Source organism: Hermetia illucens, chromosome 6 (assembly GCF_905115235.1).
Source record: "Hermetia illucens chromosome 6, iHerIll2.2.curated.20191125, whole genome shotgun sequence".
In the NCBI taxonomy this organism is placed as follows: domain Eukaryota; kingdom Metazoa; phylum Arthropoda; class Insecta; order Diptera; family Stratiomyidae; genus Hermetia; species Hermetia illucens.
Genome location: NC_051854.1, coordinates 34,820,164 through 34,840,198, shown reverse-complemented (window position 1 = coordinate 34,840,198; position 20,035 = coordinate 34,820,164). Strand labels below are relative to the sequence as shown.

The 20,035-nt window shown below is 41.5% G+C and overlaps 1 protein-coding gene across 5 annotated transcripts in view; it reads right to left on the bottom strand.

Annotated features, from left to right (window-relative positions):
• LOC119660127 (14-3-3 protein zeta) overlaps window positions 1-20,035 on the bottom strand; it is a 101,271-nt gene that overhangs the window by 19,530 nt on the left and 61,706 nt on the right. Inside the window, exon 1 of one of the 5 annotated variants that reach the window (XM_038068524.1) lies at window positions 17,419-17,558. The exons of the other annotated variants lie outside the window; for them this stretch is intronic. The gene's annotated coding sequence lies outside the window, so the exon portion shown is untranslated. Of the gene's footprint in view, window positions 1-17,418; window positions 17,559-20,035 lie in introns of those variants that run through there. 5 annotated transcript variants of the gene reach the window in all.

The following is a 20,035-nucleotide window of genomic DNA, read 5'->3' as shown; positions in this document are numbered from 1 at the left end:
GTTGAAAAGAAGGTCCACTTGTCAGCGCAACTGAAGTCGAGCAAGTAATAAAACAAATTAAATCGGGGAAAGCCACAGGACCTGACGGCATCGCATCTGGCCTCTGGAAAGCGAAGAGCCTACACCCAACACTCTAGCTCAGTAAATTCTTTAATCGGGTTATTCAGGAAAGTAGAACATCATCTGACTGGCAAGACAATACCACTGTTCCAATATGGAAAAAGAAAGGTAGTCTAGAAGAATGTTCAAATTACCGTCCGATCCAGTTACTTTCCTCCACCATGAAGATTTTTGAACGCATTCTTGACAACCGTATTCGCAAAATCATTGAAATAACCGTGAATCAAGCCGGATTTGTCAAAAACTGCGCAACTACTGACGCAATACACGCTGCGCGGTTACTCATGGAGAACCACCGTGAGAAGCATCGCCTCTTTACATTGCATTTCTGGATCTAGAGAAAGCCACACGAACTCATCTGGTACACTCTACGACAAGACTTAGTGCCAGAAGAACTCGTGCGCTGGATTCAATCCCTCTATCACGATCCCAAAGCTAAAGTTTGAAGTATGGCGGGTTTATCAAAACCGCTTCGTGTCTCTGTTGGTGCTGATCAAGGTAGCGCCCTCTCACCACTCCTCTTTATTCTTGTTATGGACCCCTTCACACTGGACATCCAAAGTCCAGCGTCCTATACGCTGCTTTATGCAAATGATGTTTTCCTACCATCTAATACCAAAAATGATCTTGAACAACTTGTCCAAAAATGGAATGATCGCCTCATGCGACACAGTCTCAGATTGAATCTGAATAAAACTGAATTTTTGACGATCGATCCCCATGAAACAGGCACAATCACTGTCAGCGGTAGTGACCTGCCCTGAACTGAGCGACTTATATACCTCAGGTAAACGCTATCAGCCAATGGATAACTGCACTATGAAATTGCTTCACGCATTAACCCAACCTGGTGATGGAGACGAAGATGTTGCGTTGGATGAGTGGCATGATATGAAGTTGCAGCGATCGTGAAAAAATTGCGAGAGGCGGCTTGGATGGTATGGTCACGTAATTCGCGCTAACGAGAATTCAGTTACCAATATTAGTCTGAGCCACAGTACTTCTGATAGTAGTACCCATACTCAATGGACCGAACTTGCGAATTTATTGGGGAAACTTATCCATACACATGATAGGCACTAAACCACATGTAGGTAATGCCAGATGTCGAGGGCCTATGATGTGTACGGATAAGCTTCCCTAACGCATTCGCAACTCCGGTCCATTGAGTGTGGGTACTGCCTGTTAGATATACCGTGGTCTGAACATCGAAGTCGATGGTAAACGACCAAAAGGCGGGCGGAAACAACGGTGACTTGATACGCTGGCTGGGGATTTAAAAGCCTCGAGATTGCATCCAGATCAGGGATTTGATCTTGTCAAATTCGTCAATAGAAAATTGACATGCAAAAGGGGGGTGTAAAATTTTTTTTCATCAAATATAGTCATGTGGGGTATCAAATTAAAGGTCTCGATTAGTACTTTTCAAAGCTGATCTTAGTTTTGACATTCGTTGGAAGGGTGGGGAGCGCCGGGGGTTGAAAGTGATCACTTCTTTAAGGGGGCCATTCTCAGAAACTACCAAACCGAAAAATCTGAAAAAAATCAGGAGGCTGCCACTATATGGTGCCTGGGCTCCAAAATACCTTCCATGCCGATATCTGTTTAAATAAAGTTAATAATAGTATATTACTATAATTTTTTGTAATTGGTTAGAAACCCCCCTTAAGTTCATCCATGAAATTTTGCAGCGATATAGGCAATAATATAGAGCATGATCTTACCAAGTTTGGTGGAAATTGCACTATTACTAACAAAGTTATAATACGTCAAATTTGTTGCTTCTTTGAAAATTGAAGACTATGAATGTCACTATCACCCGAAAGCGGATACTCTCACATAATATATGGATATATTACGTGCTACGTATTAAGAAATACACAAAACCTTTCGTACCTTAAGCGTCCAGCTTCCGGTTTCCCGACTTGTTATAATATAATAATATATATAATCGACCAAGAAAATGCATAGAATGTCGTTACAAACATGTTGATCGGATTAAGTCACAGGCCTCGGAGAAATGCTAGGGCGTCCACCTCAGTCGACGCGGCAGGACGGGCCCCGGTCCTGTCGAGAAATGGGCAAGGGTTCTTGACGCATGGACGCCGTCAGGACGTAAGCAAGTTAGTCCGCACACAACGAACAAAACAAATACGTGTCTGCACGTTAAATGTTGGTACCCTAACTGGAAAGACCGAGGAACTCGCAAGAGCCCTTCAGAAAAGGTATATTGACATCTGCGCTCTGCAAGAAACCCGATGGTCTGGTTCCAAAAGCTGCGACATTGAACGCGAACGCGGTAAAAATGGCTACAAACTTCTCTATTTTGGTAACCCACACACTCAATATGGTGTTGGCATTGCCATCTCAGGTTTCCGTGATGCCATTAAAGAAGTCGAACGATTTGATGATCGGCTGATGAAGCTCACCATTATATCAGCTGATCGCACTATTCACTTCTTCACCGCGTATGCACCACAGACAGGCCGACCTGAAAGATGCCTTCTGGCAACTTCTCGATGAAAAGACTTGGCACGTGCCTGCTGACGATTACATAATCATTGCCGGCGACCTTAATGGTCATGTGGGTGAAAAGGCGGACGGTAACAGGTGCCATGGGGGAAAGGGGTTCGGAGCGCGCAACGAAGGTGGCGAGCGTATAATCGATTTTGCGGACACCCATGACGATTGTCTCATCTTCCCACATTTTATAGTGGGAACAATAAAACGCAAATCGACTATATTCTCATAAGACGTCAACATTTTACCACTGTCACTGATTGCAAAGTCGTTCCCTATGAGACCATCGCACCTCAACATCGGCCGTTGATTGCCGTCCTGCGAATTAAGCCACCGATAAAACGGCGTGAGGAACGCACTGGCCTGCCGCGCATTAAATGGTGGCGATTTGGTGAGAAGAACGAAGAAACGGTCCCACTCATACGATTGCCAACCATTACGAATGTGGAAGAATAATGGAACCAAATGAAAGACACGATCCACAAAGCGGCCTCTGCAACCCTCGGGGTCACCAAGCCGGGTAAGCGGTACATCAACCGAGATACTTGGCTTTGGAATGATGATGTTGAAATGAAGGTCCGTGAGAAGAAACGCCTCTACCACAAATTTCTCGACGATAAAACTCCTGCTAATTGGCAAATTTATAAGAATGCCAACCGGGAAGCAGAGAGAGCGGTCGCTGTCACCCGAGCGAACCATTTCAAAAATCTTTACGATAAATTGGACACTCAGGATGGCGAGAGAGATCTGTACCGACTTGCTAAAAGCCGTGATGAACGCACACAGGATATCGAACACTTCTGTTGTGTTAATGACAAGAACGGTACTTTGCTTACTGATCGTCGAGCCGCGACGGATAGATGGCGAGAACACTTCGAGCAGATTTCAACTGAAGAATTTGCTCATCCTCCACTTCCACAATCATTGCCGACATTTGGAGCAGTTCCACCAGTCAGCGCAACTGAAGTCGAGGAGGCAATAAAACAAATGAAATCGGGGAAAGCAACAGGACCTGACGACATCGCATCTGAGCTCTGGAAAGCAAAGAGCTGGGACCCAACACCGTGGCTGAGTGAATTCTTTAACCGGGTTATTCAGGAAGGAAGAACACCATCTGACTGGCAAGAAAGTACCACTGTTCCAATATGGAAAAAGAAAGGTAGTCCAGCAGAATGTTCAAATTACCGTCCGATCCGGTTACTTTCCCATACCATGAAGATTTTTGAACGCATTCTTGGCAACCGTAGTCGCGAAATCGTTAAAATAACCGTGAATCAAGCCGGATTTGTCAAGAACTGCGGAACTACTGACGCAATACACGCTGCGCGGCTACTCATGGAGAAACACCGTGAGAAGCATCGCCCTCTTTACATTGCCTTTCTGGATCTAGAGAAAGCGTTTGACCGTGTACCACACGAACTCATCTGGTATGCTTTACGACAACACTTCGTGGCAGAAGAACTCGTGCGCTGGGTTCAATTGCTCTACCACGATCCGAAAAGTAAAGTTCGAAGTATGGCGAGTGTATCAAAACCGCTTCGTGTCTCTGTTGGAGTTCATCAAGGAAGTGCCCTCTCACCACTCCTCTTTGTCCTTGTTATGGACACCGTCACACGGGATATCCAACGTCCAGCGCCCTACACACTGCTTTATGCAGATGATGTTTTCCTAGCATCTGATAGCAAAAATGATCTCGAGCAACTTGTTCAAAAATGGAATGATCGCCTCATGCAACACGGTCTCAGATTGAATTTAAACAAAACTGAATTTTTGACGACCGATCCCCATGAAACAGGCACAATCACTGTCAGCGGCAGTGATCTGCCCAGATCTGAGCGATTTAAATACCTCGGGTCAACGCTATCAGCCAATGGAGAGCTGCGTTATGAAATTGCTTCACGCATTAACGCAACCTGGATGAAGTGGCGTTCCACAACTGGTGTCCTTTGTGATCGACGTATCAACGAACGTCTCAAATCTAAAATTTACCGCAATGTTGTCCGTCCAGTCGCTCTCTATGGTTCTGAGTGTTGGCCGACCATAAAAGACAATGAACGGCGTCTCGCGGTAATGGAGACGAAGATGCTACGTTGGACTAGTGGCGTCACACGTTTAGATCACATCCGAAATGAGGATATCCGCGATCGTTATGGGGTTGCACCGATCGTGGAGAAGTTGCGAGAGAGGCGTCTTCGATGGTATGGTCACGCAATTCGTGCAAACGAGAATTCACTTGCAAAGATTGGTCTGAACATCGAAGTCGATGGTAAACGACCAAAAGGCAGACCTAAGCAACGGTGGCTTGATACGCTGGATGGGGATTTGAAAGCCTCGAGATTGCACCCAGATCAAGCATTCGATAGAGCCAAATGGCGAAGCCGATCACGACGAGCCGACCCCGCTTGTGAACGGGACAAAGGCTGCAGAAAAAGAAGAAGAAGATATAATCCTTAATTCCCATCTCACTGCGAACTCACTAGCTCGTGCAAAAGGATGCAATAAACTAATAGCGAATAATATTAAGAAAGTCATGCCGGCTCGCTGAATCGTCCCTCCGGTTTGAAACCCCCCCAAGCTTGTTTGCGGAGTGAAACACCATAACCTTTAAACCTGCGAATTCTTTTAGTCCAGACTGATGACATGCAATGTGAGGTGGGAGCAGAGGGTGACATAAGAAACCAAAGTTATTTATCGCGATATGCACTTCCCCCGGGAGGAAGCGGCACCCCTCGGGAGTGGAAAATTTTATATTCGAAATAACGATAGAAATCTCACTCTCACAGAAATAATCAACTCTAAGCAAAAAGAAGTTTTCGAGTTATTTAAAACGATATACGGAACAAAAGCTTTTATTCATCAGAACGAACCGGGAAAAAGAAATTTGGTCGGTTCTGCTACGAAATGTTCTGCCTCTTTCTTATATATTATATTACGTTTCCCTTTAATAGCACATTCTGATCTCGCATTGTTATTTACTTATATATCAACATTCTTTTGACTTTACTGTATTTGTTTTCCCGGTTTTTGGCCTCCTTATGTGATTTACAAGCACGCCAACCGGGAAGCAAAGAAAGCCATCGCTGTTACCGGAAAACAAGCACTGCCGACATTTGGAGCAAATCCACCTATCAGCGCTACTCCCCTCACGACTCGTCAACGATCTTTAACAGTTACGATACGAGGACTGATGTCCCCGAGTAAGTAGTTTTGACCTTGTAAAGCTGGCAATATGCCTGCGTTCTAGGTAGTAGCGTTGGGAAAGCCTTTCGTTGAAAAGCGAACCCCGCATAACCGGTACACCTCCGGACACCCAAAACAAGTTGGGAAATCGGAAGCTGGACGTTTCAGGTATGAAAGATTTTGTGTTTCTTATATAAAGACATTGTCTTGAATTTACAAAGAATCGACAAATTTGACGTGTAACTTTGTTAGTAACAGTGCGATTTCCACCAAACTTTTTTTTTATTTTTAACTTTATTTGAATAGATATCGGTATGGAGGGTATTTCGGAGCCTAGGCACTATAGATTGGCAGTCTCTTGATTTTTTCAGGTTCTTCGGTTGGGCAGTTTTTAAGAATAGCCCCCCTCCCAACTCTTCACCTAGTGTCAATCGCTGCTAGTCTCCGAGAAAAATGCGTGTGACGGACAGACAGACAACAAACCGATTTTAATAAGGTTTCGTTTTACACAAAATTTCAGATTTCAATTCAAGTGAATTTAAAATTTCATTTTGAAGAATAATAAATTTTCAACAGTCATTATCATCAACGTCGCAACAACCGGTATCCGGTCTAGGCCTGCCTTAATAAGGAACTCCAGGCATCCCGGTTTTGCGCCGAGGTCCACCATTACGATATCCCTAAAAGCTGTACGGCGTCCTGACTTACGCCATCGCTCCATCTCAGACAGTCTCCCTCCCCTCCTTTTTCTACCATAGATATTGCCCTTATAGACTTTCCGGGTGGGATCATCCTCATCCATACGGATTAATTGACCCGTCCATCGTAACCTATTCTGCCGGATTTTATCCACAACCTAACGGTCATGGTATCACTCATAGATTTCGTCGTTATGCAGGCTACGGAATCGTCCATTCTCATTTACTCTCGAACGCGGCCAAGAGTTCGCAATTTTTCTTGTTAAGAACCTAAGTGTCCGAGGAATACATGAGGACTGGCAAGATCATTGCCTGGTCTTGTACAGTAAGAGCTTTGACCCTTTGGTGAAACAGTTCGAGCGGAACAGTTTTGTTACTGAAATAAGCTCTGTTGGCTGCCAACAACCGTGCGTATTTCATCGTAACTATTATCGGTTGTGATTTTCGACCCTAAATAGGAGAAATTATCAACGGTCTCAAAGTTGTAGTCTCCTATTTTTATTCTTCCCGTTTAACCAGTGGGGTTTTCGGTGCTGACGTTGCCACCATATATTTTGTCTTGTCTTCATTGATGTGCAGCCCAAGATCTCGCGCCGCCTGGATGAAGGCAGTTTGTACGTCTGGGGTCGTTCTTCCCATGATGTCGATATCGTCAGCATAGGCCAGTACTTGGGCGGACTTAAAGAGGATTGTACCCGTCGAATTTACCTCAGCATTGCGGATCACTTGCTCCAGGGCCAGGTTAAAGAGGACGCATGATAGGGCATTCCCTTGTTGTAGACCGTTGTTGATGTTGAATGGTCTCGAGAGTGATCCTGCTGCTTTTATCTGGGATCGCACATTGGTCAGGGTCAACCTAGTCAGTCTTATCAATTCATATCATAGGCCACTTTAAAGTCGATGAAAAGATGGTGCAACTGATGCCCATATTCCCGCAGTTTTTCCATCACTTGTCGCAGAGAGAAAACCTGATCTGTTGTTGATTTGCCTAGAGTGAAGCTTCTTTGATATGGGCCAATGATGTTCTGGGCGTATGGGGTTATCCGGCCTAGCAAGATAGCGGAGAATATCTTATAGATGGTACTCAGCAACGCGATACCTTTAGAATTGCTGCACTGTGTGATATCTCCCTTTTTATGTATGAAACATAATGTCTCTTTGTCAGTCGTCAGGCATTGATTCGCTGTCCCATACCTTGAGCACAAGTTGATGAACCACTTGGTGTAATTGGTCACCTCAATATGTAACCAATTCGGCTTTAATTCCATCGGCTCCTAGCGACTTATGATTTTTAGGCCGATGAATTGCACAGACTGTTTCTTCTATACTTGGTGGGGGCAGTATCTGTCCGTCGTCTTCAGTTGACGGGACCTCCAACTCGCCGTATGATTTTTATTAGGTTGTTGCAAATGAAATGTCGGATATTTGAGTAAAATTTCAAAAAACTATAACTTTTATGAAAATTAATTTTATTAGTCAAAATAAGAACCAGCAACTTCAATGCACTTCTCCCAACGAGATACAAGGGCATTTATTCCAGTTTCGTAAAAGTCTGGGTTTCTAGAGCTAAGAAATTCTTCAAAGGCACTTTTGACAGCTACTTCATTGCTGAATTGTTTCCCCGCCAAAAAGTGATCCAAATGCTTAAAAAAGTGGTAGTCGGTTGGCGAGAGGTCGGGTGAATATGGTGGATGAGGAAGAGTCTCATATCGTAATTCATTTAATTTTTGGACCGTCATTCTGGAAACATGAGGTCGGGCGTTATCATGGAGCAGTATCACTCCATCTCTGTTGACCAATCTAGGCCGCTGAACACGTAATTTCTCGTGCATTTCATCAAGTTGGGCACAATATTTCTCTGCATTAATTGTTTCACCACGCTCCAAAAACGAATAATGAATAATTCCAGATGCAGACCACCAAACAGTTACCATTACCTTCTTCGGGTGAAGGCTCGGTTTTGGCATGTGTTGTGGAGGCTGATCGGCATCTAGCCATTGCGCTGATCTGCGACGGTTGTCGTACAATATCCACTTTTCATCGCATGTCACTATTCTGCGCAAAAAGGGATTGTTCCTGTTGCGGTTGAGTAGAGAACTGGATATTTCCATTCGCAGCGCCATGTTTTGCTCGTTGAGTTCATGCGGAACCCACTTATCAAGCTTCTTCACCTTTCCAAGCTGTTGTAAGTGCCGAGATACTGTCGAATAGTGTACGCCTATTTTCTCTGCAATGTCACGAATCGATGATCGGGGATCAAATTCCACTATCAAACGCAACTCGTCGTTGTCGATCGATGGTCCTGGGTGTCCACGAGGTTCACTTTGGAGGGTCATGTCGCCTGATCGGAATTTTTCGAACCACCGCTGTGTCGTTCGTTCGTTTGCTGCGTCAGCTCCAAATGCTCTGCAAATGTTTCTGGTTGCCTCTGCTGCGTTGTGACCAAGTTTAACTTCATATAGAAAAAGTAGACGTTTTTGACTCCCTTCCATGCTTTTTTCTTTGAGTTTTACTTGGAACTTCAATGACGATTGAAACTGAAATGACTCCTTGATCGAACGAACGACTATTTATACTCAATTATCCCATACCACCAGAGTCACCTTGCGGCAGTTTTAAACATTAAAATCATAACTAACTTCACTTCATTGAAAAATCCGACATTTCATTTGCAACAACCTAATATATCATACTTGGGACAGGCTTGGAGGGTCCGCTCAACTGCCTCGTAGAAGATATCCCTCTCCGACTCTGCAGGAGCGTAAACGTTAATGAGGCTTATATTTCTAAAATTGAATCGCAAGCGCAGAATTCATAGCCGATCGCTTATGTTTTGAAAGCCAATAACAGCAGGTTTTATTTTTTTGTCAGACTAAGAAACCTACTTCGAGCACATGGTTTACTGGATGGCCGCTATAATGTATGGTGTAGCGACTCATCTCCAGGAAGCCGGTCCTTCTCCAACGCATCTCCTGTAACGCTGTTATATCGGCCCTATATTGGAACAGGGTATCGGCTAGGTGCTTGGCAGCTTCATCTCTGTACGCAAATCGTTATTCCTTTGTCGGTGCCGGGTTCGTCGTTGTGTTATCCGTCCGAGGCTCCTGTTGTGGCTTCAACAATGCATGAGAATTATATCAGGTAAATTAATTCGTGCTGACTTGAACTTAGTAGCTAGGACTAGACTGAACATGCAAGTCTATGAGAACCTACCAAAAAGCAGGCCGAAACAGCTAAATGCTAGACGGTGTGTTCGGAACCTTTCACCAGGACCAAGTTAACCCCGAGAAAAGTGGCGAACGTAATCTAGTTGAGCCAACACCGCTACGCTAAAGACGATTGCTTTCAATAATTTTACACACGCCGTGTAAGCCATAAAAAATATAAGTTACAACCTTGACACATTGTAACCTTAACCACACACTTAGCCTTCAACGGAATTTCTCTTGGACTTTCATAACAGCGGAAGTTCCTAAATATGTTACATACTCGGTGCAGATTCCTTAGCACACTATCAATCGTGTCTTCAGGACGGTGTTGTCTCCAAAATAACCTAGCTTACCTATTAAGGACAGGTGGCAAAATGCGAAATACTGGTCATCAGAACAAATACTGGATGGTATGACATCCTGCTGGAGTCTTCGGAAATAGCTCGCCTGGGGGAATGGCGTGCCTCCGAACAAAGCATGATATAGATACCATGCCAGGACTACCAATTGCTTCAAAATCGAAATTACAAATTGAAAAAATATGGAGTAATGGTGAATACAAGCAAATGCATTTTTAATCAGCAAGAAGACTGAGAGCTATTCAATTAACACTAATCCACCGTTAACACTTACCATATTTGTTAGAGGAATTCTAATATCAACGTGAGAAGATCCAGACCATTAGAATATCTGGTAACAATCGAACTCCAAATCCTCAAATTAGATAACTAACATGGATCAACTTCCAATCACTCTATTTCGGACTCCATGGTAAACAGATTAAGCATGGAAGAATCATATTTGGAAATAATATCAGCAATCCTAAAGATAGCTCTGATACTGTAAGGACTGTCACAGGTAAAACTTCAAGATTTTCACAACAGATCCACTGGATATACATACCAATAATAAAGTCCATTTTGTTTTATACATGTATCGCCTTGTGATCGATAACAGCAGGAAGGCCGACAAGTAGCCATGGGCCTTCTGGGATTATAGTCTCAGACACCAGGGGAATTCTCGGAAAACTCGATTATAAAACTAGTTTCACACCTCGGAAAAGTTGCAGAGATATGCTCCATTTTATTAGTGGCAAAAGAATGTTTACGACAAAACTGGCGGAGTCGTATTATTTGAATTTATTCTGACATTTAGGCAGCGTTATAATCACTAGTTAGCAAAACCATATCAAAAGCCAATTGCTGTGGAGTTGCCACCGGTTGTTAATGAAACTTGTCCGACTGAACGAGGCACTCTTAATGTGGGTGTGCTAGGACACTCAAACATCACTGATAGTGACGGGGCTAACAGGCTGGTTCCACAAGGGTGGGACCAGAACCAGAATAGAGAAATTTGAATTCCTTGCGGCAAGCGAACATTAAAACAGAAACAAATCGACACACCGGAAGCTTGCGCTTCGGGTATACAGGTTTTAAGCTGCAGCTTGGTGGCGGGAATCAGTTAACTTTCGATGAGTAAATTTGTATTTATTGACTAGATTATGAAAAGGAAGTATACTTTAATATGTTGTCTTAAATTTATAATAAAACCACAGTTTGTTTTCCAGCAGGAGAACGACCCTAAGGATACTTCCTTTTCGTCGCGATAATGATTATTGTATAGTGTCAATGCCAACCCTATATGCCTCACCAATCGATAAACTTTAACCTGGTTGAACATCTGTATCATTTGCTTGAACTCCGGCTCCGAAAACGACACATCTACAGAAATATTGCGCGGGCCGTATTAATTGGGGCCTAAAAATACACTCAGTCTTCCGCACTTGTCAGAGTGACCTCATTACTGGTGGCACATTGTTCAAGTTCGAAGCCTGCCATAAAGTCAGTTGGTTTCCAACTGACCGATACCGCACGAGAAATCAGATTATCCACTTTGTGATCAGTAGTAGATTCAGGAGCTGCCTCCTAGATATGCGTCTCCCTATCTGCATTAATGGGCAGAGCATCGAAGGCGTTGATCAATTCGTATGTTTAGGAAGTGTAGATATGCGTAAGATCGCACACTCTCTATCTGCACTATTAGGCAGAGCATCAAAGGCGTTGATCAATTTGTATATCTAGGAAGTGTAGTTTCTGCCGACGGTGGCACCGAAGTGGATGTTGCCCGACGCATTGACTACGATTCGCTTTCGTTGCCTTGATTGAGATCTGGAAATGCAGTTATTTCAACACTAAGATCTAGTTGGGACTGTTCTGTGCTAGTGTGCCATTTAACAATGGCAGTAGCAGATAAAAAGGCCCACTGTCACTCGGAGGATCCAACATTTCGTGGGGAACTTGTCGCAGAATGATGGAGGAGTGCGGACATCTCGGGAAGTTGTGGGAGGAGCTGAAACGCATTTCAGGTAGCCACGAACGATAACACGTAAGTGTGGTTGATGTGCTATACTCCACCAAGAGGTAAATGGCAACCATATATTGGGTTGGGGGAAAAGTAATGTCGTATTTGTGATCGAATTCTAACGCTTTATTTATAACATATTTACAATTATCCGATTTAAGTCAAATATGTGCGGTTTTGTTCGCAAACTTGTTGCCATTTAGAAGGCAACTTCATTATCCCCCCTTATTTAACCACCCCTCCTCAGGCAACCACTTTTCGTAAGCCTCTTTTGAGGCCAACTTAGTAGCACCAAGAGCGTTTTGTATGAACCGGAAGAGATGGTAATCATTTGGTGCCAGGTTCGGACTATACTTCGACCACGATCTTTTTTGCTTGAGATTTTCGTACGTGGTCCACTTTTCATCACCAGTCACCATCCGCTTCAAAAATGGGTGGAATTCGTTCCATTTCAGCAGTGCATCGCAGGCGTTGATTCGGTCCAAGAAATTTTTTTCCGTCAACTCGTGTGGCACCCGAACATCCAGCTTGTTTTGGAATCCAATCTTCTGCAAATGGTTCCAAACGGTTTTATGGTCCTTACCCAGTTCCTGGCCAATCGAGCGAATGCTCACGTGCCGGTCTACTTGGATAATTTCGAAAATTTTATCGGTTTCTACGACCATTGGCCTACCAGTACGGGGTGTATTTCCGACATCCACTAAACCAGATCGAAATGGATCGAACCAATACTGTGCTGTGCGAATCGTTACAGTATCGAACCCATAAACTTCACAAATTTTTTTGGCTGCCTTCGTTGCATTTTTACCTCAGGTAGTAAAAATATAAAATATGACGAATTTCTTGCTTGGTGGACTCTATCTTTGACGCGCTATAACTTGAGACTGAAACGTACGATCATAAAACTGTCAAAGAGACACCTGTAGCCCATTGTCGTCTTCAAATCGCCGTATAGTATGACCCGATGCGATAAGTACAACACAAGATAAGAACAACACAAGTGTCGCCATATATTGACAAAATACGACATTACTTTTTCCCCAGCCTAATATATTGTGGTAACGAAATTTGCCTTGGCGTGATTCAAACCTCTTCCAATACGATTGTTTGTTTTACAGCTGTAATTGATGGCATAACATTAAAGTTGAAATGGAAGTTCGAAATGCGTTGTTTGTTAATTAGAATCCGTTCATTTTTCTTGTTATGCCAATACATTTGTTGTACTTGATTGTGTTCATCTTCCTTGTGTGTTCTCTATTACATATCTTAAGTGTCTTCATTATATTATCTGATGTGTTGTGAAGGACATAAACGGTCGACTTGTCATCCACGATGGCAAGCAACTAAAGAGATGGAAAGAACACTTCACCTCGGTTCTTAGCCGTATCACATCCGTTTAGGTTTATCCCATTTTGGATGAAATGGCTAGTCACAACAAGCGGATACGGACTGTTCGGCCATCAATGCACTCAAACGGAGTAAAGCCACTGGGCTTGACGATCTCCCCGTAGTAACTGCAAATCTACTACTTCCCCTAGTACGGAAACCTTGGCAATGCAAGACCTCTCCCAAAGAGTGGATGGATTGCCGTTGCCGTTACAAAGATAATAGCTAAAATAATCCTGGAACGAACCAAAGAACATCTCAAAAGCTTAATGGACAGAGAATAAATTGGCTTCTGCTCTCGATTCTCCTGCATTGACCATTCTAGAATTAACCTGCTCTTCGTCGATATCCTTAATTCTTTCGACAGCGGGAGCAGGGAGCACTCCGGGGAAACTAATAGCTATTATGATGACGCAAAATATCACATGTAGCACCGAGGTAAAATTGGAGAGGATTTTGAGGTCCAAAGCAGAGTCCGCCAGGGTTGAATCTTGTTACTAATACTTCTTGTTATCGGTGACGTTCTTCATACTGGTTTATCCGGAAGACGCTGGGATGACTTCTTTCCTCAAACAACTCGAGAGCAAGTAGAATTGGACTGAAGATAAACGCCAACGAAACCAAGTTTCTTAGTCTGACGCGTCTCATACTGTCCATATCTGCATTAATGGGTAGAGCATTGAAGGCCTCGATTAATTTGTATATCTAGGAAGCGTGATTTCTGGCGATGTGACCTCCACTGTCACTCGCAGACTCCGTTCGAGAACAACTGTCTACGTCATATCATCATAACGCTGGCATGATACTATTGCAAACGAAGGACTTAACTTGGTCGGCGCACAGACCTGACACTCGTACGCAATATGAACGGACGGCAGAGGCCGCAATGGGTAGGTCACACATTAGGAGGGGCTACAATTGCATTATCGGCTACGGCAGGCAATGGAATCCACTCTCCCAAGGTGTAGTAGAGTAGAGTGTCGGGCATTTCGGCAAGTCGTGGGCGAAGCTGAAGCATCTTTCGATTAAAAGATAACGCGTATGTGTGGTTGACGCCCTATACCCCACCAAGGGGTAAATGGCAACCATATATAGAGGTAAAATTATAATCGTGATACAGACGATAGAAAGTTATACAGAACAAGAAAACCGTCAAATTTTGAGTTCCAAATTACTGGAAATAGAGATATGCCTCCCACCAGCCACCCACCACAAAAAATTTTGGATCACAATTCAATACCCCGATAATAACATGAAAAGATTGGGAAAATTACGGTTTTTAATTGTCAAAAAAAATCTAAGAGGACATATCCAGAGGCACATAGGAAAATCCCCTTATGATGGTGTTGCATATCAAATGAAGGACCTTGATGAGTACCCTCTGTAAAATGTCTTAGTATCAATGTTGATTGGGACGTAGGGTATTTGGGGTTCAAAATCTACAGGCTCAAAGTGAGACAGCTTTATCTAAATTATCAATTTTTAAGATTTTGTATGAAACAATGATATTATTTTTGATACTGGGTGAAGCATAGGAGAGTGAGGACTCAAAATGTGTGCTCCGAAAATTTTGTTAGATCTCGTTCAGAGAACCTATCCAACCAAAAAATTTGAAACTAGGCCTCAAAATACATCCCATTGCGATATCTGCACCAACAACGCTAATAATCGTATTCAAGTTAATCCTAGAAGAGCCGTAATATAAGACATAATCCTGGAAAGGTTGAAGACAATTCAACTATTATTAACAAAGTCACAGAAGTTTTAAATTTTGTATTTCTCGTGAATTTCTTGCATTCTCATCACCAAAGTAAATATGAACGGCGGAGTTTGGAAATATATGAAGCAGTATTGTGAATTTTTAGCTATGTACGAACCAAAAACTGTGCATAGAAAATTTCTTAAGGTGAAAATCTGACCCTTCACAATTAAGAAACTGAATGCTTTTTCCTCTCTCCAATGATGCGGAGAAACATTACATTGAAAGCAATTTGCGTTATTAAGAAATGTTATCAATGCAGAAACTATGAAAAATATGTTATATATACTATAGTGAAGTGATATTCCAGAACAATTCTGCTCCATAGTAGTTTTTCGTCTTTTTCCCCCAAAATGAATTTCTTTCACAGGCTACATTTCGGAAAAAGAATGGTAACATACAATCATTTCCACACTCAAGAAATAGTCCGAAAATCGATAAGAAGCAGGGTAAGTTTTTTTTCCAAATCTTCATATTTTTGAATAGCATTGTTGCAATTGTAAATAATAAGACATACCAGATAATTTTATTATAGCGTCATAGACCCAGAAAAGATCTTTACAATTTGCAACTTTCGAATTTGCGGATCGAACATTTCCTTTTCAGGATTTGTAAGTGTGTAAGTGGAATCCCATTTTACCCAACTCTGGTTGGATTTCTTCTATTTTATCCCTTTTACAATTTGATAGCGAAATTGGCTAATTTGGATGTATAAGCCAACTTTAGATAGCAAATTGCGATCAGAGAGAAGACGAAGTTTCTCACGCTGCTCACGCACAATGTGGTATCCATCGTGAATGTCCTAATTTCGGACGAAATAATCGCGAGTTATGCTAGTGTTGCAGCCGGCCAACTTATAGTAGGGGCGACACATATGATGCATATTATATCAACCATATTAACAGAGTTTAGATTTGCACGTGACAAGAGTTTTTAATTCCGCCGCCCTACACACTTTACATTTTCCTTTCTTTTATTAATCAAAAAATGTCAAGTTTCTGCCTAGCTTCTGAAAGGACGTGTGACGGAATTTCCCCAAACGGATAGGGTGCGGTCCCACAAATGCAAAGGAAGCTGAAACTATTAGTCAAAAAATCTTAAAATGACTAATTAATAGGAGAACGGCTGATGTATATTTTCTACAGCTTCTCGTAGACTATAAAATTTGTACTCCCATGAAGACTGATACTGGATGATTTTGAATTAAGTATTGCAACGTATAGTAGCCGCACTTGTTTCTACATGTGCTTGCCGGATATTGATCATGCGTATAGTATAAATATAATCCCATCAATAAATATACGAAACATTTTAAAAGCGGAAAGAACTCCGCCATAATATCAAACGCTGAAAGAAATCGTGACAAGAATAGAAAAATGTTAGATTTTGCGCATAACACACCCAATTCAATAAGAACAAATAAAGCTGATTCCCAAATTTTCAAATCCCTGGTGAAAGCCCCGCCTCCTTACTAAAAGGAACAAATAAATGGCGCACTTCTAAAAAAAAATGTTCGACTAGAGGGCATGAAAATATTCTGGCTGGAAAAATCAATTGCAAATATATGGAAGCTAGGCCTCTATAGAGTATATTTTCAGCTAAATCGTGCATTTTCATGATAAGCACAAATTCGATTTCTTCGGATTCCTTAATTTTTTTTTTGTTTTATCGATAGTTGTGAATTTTCCTCTTTATCCTTACCGCCAACAAAATATGTACAGGAATAGTATTCTTATTACTAGTAATATATAAACTGGGAATTAGAGAAATATATTTGCCGCAATGCAGGTATTGCGTGATATACTGAAATTTATAGGTAACAAAATATAGAGTTGTATGAATAAGCAAACCATAAAAGTGATTAAAAATATGAAAATATAATTGCAATCATTTGGCGATTTAGGGTTTTTTTTTGTTAAAATTAAAACCATTACTATGAAGGGCGTGTTGAGAACGGAACGAATACCGGATGCTTTCTAAAAAAATCAATAATTCACTTTTGTAACATTGAGGGTCATAGGAGCTGTGTTTATAAAATGTTGATTAAAAGCTTCTCGAATCTTCAATTTCATAGATTCCATAAACTTTTTCTTATTTTTAGACATCACAATTCAACTTTTCCACGTGTCACTACCTACAACTGCACACAGGAATCAACTAGAAAATTAATACAAAATTATAATACCACGGCAGCACCAGGAGTTCCCTTATATATATGAGAATTCTTTACTATTCTACAGTTTTAATCTTCAATTTAATATTTCGCTAAAACTAACTCAACGCTTGAGCCATTTTACTAACTACGACTTTTCGTGCATTCGCAATGAACGTTGAAAATGAACTGAGAGACCTTCGACTCGTTCTCTTTAATGATTTACACTAACACACACAGGAAATGAGTATTTTACAGGAAAATGTATCCAACAATCCTTAGCAAGATATTGGGAATGAAACACTACGCTGATTATGTCCACTAAAATTGACAGGCACCTATACTGCTACAGCATGACTCACATATGAGAAGAATGCGCGGGCATTCGTTTAGTAAACAGTTGAAAAACGTTGCGCAGGAGTATGCTCAAACATGATTTGGAATACGGTAGAAGCAGAAATTCTAACAAAGTAAAACATAAGATAATGATGAGAATAGACATTTTCTAAGCTATTGTTTCCCTTTAAATTAATTTTTCAAAAAGATATTTTTGTATTGAAGCAAGAGGTTAGACTACGACAAAAATGTGTAAAATAACAAATTTTCGGTCAAATTTAAAAAAAAATCAATATTAAAATGGCCAATTAGCCGATAATTCATAGATGAATATTTCTAGCCTCGTCTTCAATATAAAATTTACCGTTGTAGGTTTTACGCTAAAATGCTAAAACAAATATAGTTATGGGTTATTTGACTATGCTTAATTCTAGTTGATCTCTCAGGGTGGCAGGTACTCATCGTACCAGTATCGTGGTATGCCGTAAACGCATCAAATGTCGTTACAAAATAAAGGTCATCTCATAAGTCTAATGCGGCAGGGCGGGTCCCGGGGTTCTGTGGAGAAATCAGCAAAGATTCTTGACGCAACCAACTAGCCGGATGCAACAAAATCATATCTGCCCGCTCATTCTAAAGACAACGGAACTTGTAAGCTCCCTTCGAATGAAGAGACCTTTATCTGCACTCTTACAAGGAATTCGGTTGTATGGCGTCAAGAGCTGCCTCATAGGACATGAATGCGGTTAAAATAGCTATAAACTCCTGTATTGTAATAATCTATGCATTCAGTAGTTGAACAGCAGGTGATGATCATTATATCTCAACTGAGGGCATGAATTATTTTTTCCTCGTTTAGGCGTCAGAGAGGTCGACCCTATGTTATACGTTAGATGGGGATTGGAAACCATGTTGCCATCACTTGTACCAAGTGTATGGCCGAGAAAATTGGTGATCCCAATCTAGGCGAGCCATCCCTTCCAAAAACCAGATTATAGATAAAAAAACAAGTCGGGAAACCGGAAGCTGGGCGCTTCAGGTATGAAAGGTTTTGTTTGTTTCTTGTGTGAGTATATTTGAGTGTAGAACTATCCCATTTGTACGTAGCCCGTTAAGAATATGCATTTAGCATACCAGATTTAGTACTTTGGGTTGTAAATTTACACGGTAAGGCAACTTTGAGCTACTGTAACTTTGTTACTAATAGTATGATTTTTATCAAACTTGGAGATAATATGCTTTATATTTTATACTACTACCAACTTTTATAACCCTGAGATAAACTTTAGGGGGGTTTTACTCGATTTTCCCAAAAATACGGTAATATACTATTATTAACTTAATTTGAACAGATATCGATATGGAGAGTATTTTGAGGCCTGAATACCGTACAGAGGCAGCTTCATGATTTTTTTCAGATTTTCCGGTTGTGTAGTTTCTGAGAATGGTTCCGTTAAAGAAATCATCACTTTGCACCCCTCCCACTCCTCGCCTTTTTAACAAATCTCAAAACTAAGACTGGCTTCGAAAAGTACTAATCGAGACCTTTCATTTGATACTCCACATGACTATATTTGGTGAAAAAAAATTTTACACGCCCCTTTTACATATATGGGGACCCCCCCCCCCCTTAATCACAACGTAGGAGGATATTACTCACTGCATGTCTGGGGGTCCACAATTCCCACCTTCTCACCAAATTTCGTGTTAATCGGTGTAGCCGTTTCTGAGAAAAATTCCTGTGACAGACAGACGGACAGACATTGAACCGATTTTAATAAGAGAATGTTGAAAATACAAACCAAGCACCTCAGAATGTTTGTTGTTTCTCGCAAGAACCAAAGAATGTATTGTAATACACAAATTAGCCCGATCAAGATAAAAACTAGCAACAGCAACATGGAAAGAGTAGATATATCATATCAATTGCACAAAAAGTTAAAAATGTGCGCGACCCCAAAACTAGTATCCACCAGAATAAAACCCCTAGAGGGATACACTAGTAGCAATACAAAAAGCCAAACGACAGAGGGAATCAGGTCAGATTGATCGTAAAAAAAGGAGAAGTATATATTATAATATGAAAAAAAATAATCACAAGGCACTTTTATAATCACTTAGTTCGGCTGCTAAGACATGGTTAGTTCATTACAAAAGCAATTCCTTTCAATCTGCCGGTATTTAAGCTCTGCATCTGAAATGTAGCGACTACTCATCGTTTGCGTTTCGCAGCTGCATGGATAGAGCTTCGGAGCCCCAAATTCAATACGAACCGCTTCAACGAAGAAGCTTTTTTGCTGCGCGGCCGACAGAA